The sequence below is a fragment of the Triticum urartu genome, chromosome 1A (genome assembly GCF_056163025.1).
Source record: "Triticum urartu cultivar PI428250 chromosome 1A, HENAU_Tu73, whole genome shotgun sequence".
Lineage (NCBI taxonomy): Eukaryota > Viridiplantae > Streptophyta > Magnoliopsida > Poales > Poaceae > Triticum > Triticum urartu.
The window spans coordinates 322,031,429-322,037,428 of NC_141873.1; positions in this window are offsets into that span (position 1 = coordinate 322,031,429).

Below are 6,000 nucleotides of genomic sequence, written 5' to 3' on the forward strand. Positions count from 1 at the left end.
CGGCCCCCGACTGTTACTTTGTGGCGGAGCGACAGGGCAGGTTGAGACCACCTAGGAGAGAGATGGGCCTGGCCCTGGTCGGTGTTCGCGGATACTTAACACGTTTAACGAGATCTTGGTATTTGATCTGAGTCTGGCTATTGGCCTATACGCACTAACCATCTACGCGGGGACAGTTATGGGCACTCGACGTCGTGGTATCAGCCGAAGCCTTCATGACGCCAGCGACTGAGCGGCGCGCGCCGGGTTGGACCATGTAACGTGACTTCCTTTGTAATGGAGGTTGCTAGGTCTGCTCTCCGGCCGCGTACGCAACGTGTAGGTGTGCTATGGGCGATGGGCCCAGACCCCTGTGCGCTTAGGTTTAGACCGGCGTGCTGGCCTCTCTGTTGTTCCTAGGTGGGGCTGTGACGTGTTGATCTTCCGCGGCCGGGCATGACCCAGAAAAGTGTGTCCGGCCAAATGGGATCGAGCGTGTTGGGTTATGTGGTGCACCCCTGCAGGGAAGTTAATCTATTCGAATAGCCGTGATCTTCGGTAACAGGACGACTTGGAGTTGTACCTTGACCTTATGACAACTAGAACTGGATACTTAATAAAACACACCCTTCCAAGTGCCAGATACAACCGGTGATCGCTCTCTCACAGGGCGACGAGGGGAGGATCATCGGTTAGGGTTATGCTATGCGATGATACTTGGAGGACTTCAGTCTACTCTCTTCTACATGCTTCAAGACAGAGGCTGCCAGAAGCGTAGTCTTCGACAGGATTAGCTATCCCCCTCTTTTTCTAGCATTCTGCAGTTCAGTCCACCGATATGGCCTTTACACATATACCCATGCATATGTAGTGTAGCTCCTTGCTTGCGAGTACTTTGGATGAGTACTCACGGTTGCTTTCTCCCTCTTTTCCCCCTATCCCTTCTACCTGGTTGTCGCAACCAGATGTTGGAGCCCAGGATCCAGACGCCACCGTCGACGACGACTCCTACTACACCGTAGGTGCCTACTACTACGTGCTGCCCGCTGACGAAGACCAGGAGTAGTTAGGAGGATCCCAGGCAGGAGGCCTGCGACTCCTTCGATCTGTATCCCAGTTTGTGCGAGCCTTCTTAAGGCAAACTTGTTTAACTTATGTCTGTACTCAGATATTGTTGCTTCCGCTGACTCGTCTATGATCGAGTTCTTGTATTCGAGCCCTCGAGGCCCCTGGCTTGTAATATGATGCTTGTATGACTTATTTTATTTGTAGAGTTGTGTTGTGATATCTTCCCGTGAGTCCTTGATCTTGATCGTACACATTTGCGTGCATGATTAGTGTACGGTCAACTCGGGGGCGTCACATGGACTAAGGGGTCATTGGGTGTCTGGCCTATTATCTATTGGGCCGGACTGATGGGCTGTGAAGACATGAAGGCCAAAGACTATACCTGAGTCCGAATTGGACTCTCCATGGCGTGGAAGGCAAGCTTGGTGACCGACTATGAAGATTCCTTCTTATGTAACCAACTCTATGTAAACCCTAGATCCCCCCGGTGTCTATATAAACCGGAGGGGATAGTCCGGAAAGGACACCATTCATTACCATAGTCATATAGGCTAGACTTTTAGGGTTTAGCCATCCCGATCTCGTGATAGATCAACTCTTGTAACACCCATATTCAGCAATATCAATCAAGCAGGATGTAGGGAATTACCTCCATAGAGAGGGCCCGAACCTGGGTAAACATTGTGTCCCCTGTCTCCTGTTACCATCGATCCTAGACGCACAGTTCGGGACCCCCTACCCGAGATCCGCCGGTTTTGACACCGACATTGGTGCTTTCATTGAGTTCCACTATGCCGTCCACGAAAGGTTCGATGGCTCCTTCAACCATCTACAGCGACGCTGCCCAAGGAGAAACCTTCCTCCCCAGACAGATTTTCGTGTTCGGCGGCTTCGTACTGCGGGCCAACTCGCTTGGCCATCTGGAGCAAATCGACAGCTACGGCCCTGGCCACCAGGTCAGGTTTGGAAGCCTGAACTACGTCACAGGTATCCGTGGGGACTTGATCTTCAACGGATTTGAGACCGCAGCGATCGCTCCCCCTCGCTCTGATGAACATGACCTAAATCTGTCACCGGATCACATCCAGTGGATGGCCCCCGCTGCTGCAACGGCCTTAGAACCGGAGCAAACCGTGCCATCCGAAGCCACAGAGTCCTCAGCATTGGAGTCGCACACGGACTCGGCATCCCGCGATATCTACGTTAATGGAACTCCGGACTCGTCTCCAGCCATGAGTTCCAAATCGGGTACGCCTGCGGACACCGAGCTGGATCGGTTATCGATTTTCGAATTTAGCGTCGCAGACATCTTCCAGCACTCGCCCTTGGGTGATGTGCTAAACTCTTTAAAGAACCTATCCTTAGAGAAGGACTCACAGCCGAACTATGTTCGGCTCGAGCCAGAGGCTGATGATGGGAAATCTTGTTTCCCACCCGCCACCCACTTCATAGCCACTGTCGATGATTTAACCGACGTGCTCAATTACGGCTCCGAAGACATCGACGGTATGGATGACGATGCCGACCAGGAGCAAGGCCAAAACCCGCCATTTACTGGACGTTGGATGGCCACCTCTTCGTACGATGTGTACATGGTCGACACACCTAAAGAAGCTAGCGACGATGACAAAGGGGATCCAGTCGCGGACAGCCCTTCTGGGGCACAGTCCAAGCGCCGGTGCCCCAAACACCGCTCCAAGCCTCGCCACTCAAAAAATGACAACACTGGCACCGGAGAAAATGGTACTCCAGGCGACGCCGGAAACAATGAAGACCCTGTTGGAGCCGCATCCGAACAAAAGGAACAAGACAACAGGCAAGATGACTCTGGTAAACAGGCCACGCCCAACGACTCGGATGATGATAGGTATCGCCTAGTCTCCGAAGATGAGGAGAGCCTCGACAGCAAGGATTTCATCGTGCCTGAGGCACCCCTAGAGCAAGAACGCTTCAAGCACCAGCTAATAGCTACCGCCAGAAGCCTGAAAAAGAAACAACAACAGCTCCAGGCTGATCAAAACTTGCTCATTGACAGGTGGACCGACGTTCTGGCAGCCAAAGAATATGGCCTCGAGCGCCAAGTCAAGAGTTACCCAAAGCGTAGACTGCTACCTCAGTTTGATGAGGAAGCACCAAATCCCATACCTCCCTCACGCAATGCGGACTGACCACTACACGGTCAGGATAGTGCGGCGAACCGACCACCCCGCGGTCGGGATAAAGCGACAACTCAGGCCGAACAACAGCCCGCCCCACCACCTCGCAAAAACAGGGACAGAACAGCTCGGGACCATACATACGACCTTCGGCAGGAGCTGGACAGCAGAGCAGAACACACCAGATCAATCTACGGATTGCGAGGACGCTTCCCAACTCGGGATGACGGCTACCTATTCGGGCGTGACAAACCTAGTCACACCCGGGCCGATAACCGCAGACGCACTCCATCAGAGATGCGCCGTGATGCGGCCCACTATAGAGGCGCCGCACACCCTCTCTGCTTCACAGACGAGGTGCTAGATCATGAATTCCCCGAGGGATTCAAGCCCGTCAATATTGAATCATACAATGGAACAACTGACCCCGCAGTATGGATTGAGGACTTTATTCTCCACATCCACATGGCCCGGGGAGACGACCTCCACGCCATCAAATACCTCCCACTGAAACTCAAAGGGCCAGCTAGACACTAGTTGAATAGCCTGCCCGAGAACTCCATCGGCAGCTGGGAGGACCTGGAAGAGGCCTTTCTTGACAACTTCCAAGGTACATATGTCCGGCCACCCGATGCCGACGACTTAAGCCACATAGTTCAACAACCTGGAGAATCAGCCAGAAAATTCTGGACTAGGTTCCTAACCAAAAAGAACCAGATCGTTGACTGTCCGGATGCTGAAGCCCTAGCGGCCTTCAAACACAGCATCCGTGACGAATGGCTAGCCCGCCACCTCAGCCAACAAAAGCCAAGATCCATGGCAGCCCTCACGGCACTTATGACCCGCTTTTGCGCGGGAGAAGATAGTTGGCTGGCTCACAACACAAACACAGCCAACAAAGCAGGCCCCTCCGAGGCCAAAAATAGCACCAGCAAACTCCGGCACAACAGACACAAACGCCGAAACAATGGCGATAACACCGATGACACCACAGTTCACGCCAGATTCAGCAGCTCCAAATCCGGCCAGCGAAAGAAGCCCTATAGAAGGAACGGCGGAGGACCATCAAGCTTGGACCGCATACTCGATCGTCCTTGCCAAATACATGGAACCCCAGACAAACCGGCCAACCATACTACCAGAGATTGCCGGGTCCTTAAGCAAGCCAGCAAGGTAAATAGCGGAAACAAGGAAGGGGAATCACAGAGCGAGGATGAAGACGAGGAACCTCGGTAGCCGGACAACGGGGGGCAGAAGAAATTCCCGCCTGAAGTCAAAACGGCGAACATGATATACGCTACACACATCCCCAAAAGGGAGCACAAGCGCGCATTAGGGACGTCTACGCGGTAGAGCCAGTCACCCCAAAATTCAACCCATGGTGGTCATTCCCAATCACCTTCGATCATAGTGATCATCCAACTAGTATCTGTCAAGGCGGTTCGACCGCATTGGTACTGGACCCAATCATCGACGGATTTCACATGACACGAGTCCTAATGGATGGTGGTAGCAGCCTTAACCTGCTCTATCAGGATACAGTACGCAAAATTGGCATTAATCCCTCACGAATCAAGCCCATGATAACTACCTTTAAAGGAGTTATACCAGGCGTGGAAGCCCGTTGTACGGGCTCGATCATGCTGGAGGTGGTCTTCGGTTCCCCGGATAACTTCCGAAGCGAAGAGCTAATCTTCGATATCGTCCCCTTCCGCGGTGGCTACCACGCACTGCTTGGACAAACTGCATTCACCAAATTCAACGCGGTGCCACATTATGCTTATCTCAAGCTCAAGATGCCCGGTCCACGCAGCGTCATTACAGTAAATGGAAACACGGAACATTCCCTCCGTACAGAGGAACATACCGCAGCCCTAGGAGCAGAAGTACAGAGCGGCCTTCTAAAGCGGCACCTTAATCCGGTCGCCAAACCCCTGGACATCGTCAAGAAAGTTCGAACTACACTGCAAAAGGGCAGTTCGGTTCGTCAAGAGCTGAATTAGTAAATTCGTCCTCCACCCCAGCCCCGATGAGGAAGGAGGCACCCGTGCCGCATGTACATAATTACGCACTCAAACCTCATGGGTACTAATGGAGGCATAACTCGCTTGCGATCCATAGTGCGGCTTGACCGACCCTGGATTTGCCCGCCTTTATTTTTTCTTTCTATTATCATGGGTCTTTTCTCTTTTCGAGGTCTATATGGACGACCCATTTATAGAACACACCAAGGAGGCAAGAAGCTCTGGCATACAAGGGAATCCCCAGGTGGTCTCTATTAAACGATTGCCATACTTGTTTTACATACCCGCATGTAGCTCGGCCTTGGTTGCGACATGTCAAATAGCTTTACTAGCTTATCACATTACTCACAGAAAGTACGCCTCGATGTACTAAGTACATCACAATAATTGATAAATGGTGACGTCAGCTTATTACTTAATTTTTCCTGTTTCCTCGCCCTTGTGTATGTTATATATTATACGGTACACTATGGTACGTATTACTGCGCCAGGGGCTTCATTACACCCCGTTCTACAGCAATAAAAGTCCGAACACTTCTTTCAGTATAGTTCGACACCTCGAACTTATAGCACTATATGCATCGGCTCCAAATCATGTCTTTGGTCAATAGTTGGGTTTCCCGGCTCCTATGCTTACTACCATACATTCCGCTATATCGGCTAGGGTAGTAAAGGGAGAACTACTGCGATTGTGTCCCGATTCTTCCAGACGAGCACCTCAGTAGAGAAAGCCAAAAACTGACTGTCATGATGCGGCGAGAGCCGGTCAGCTA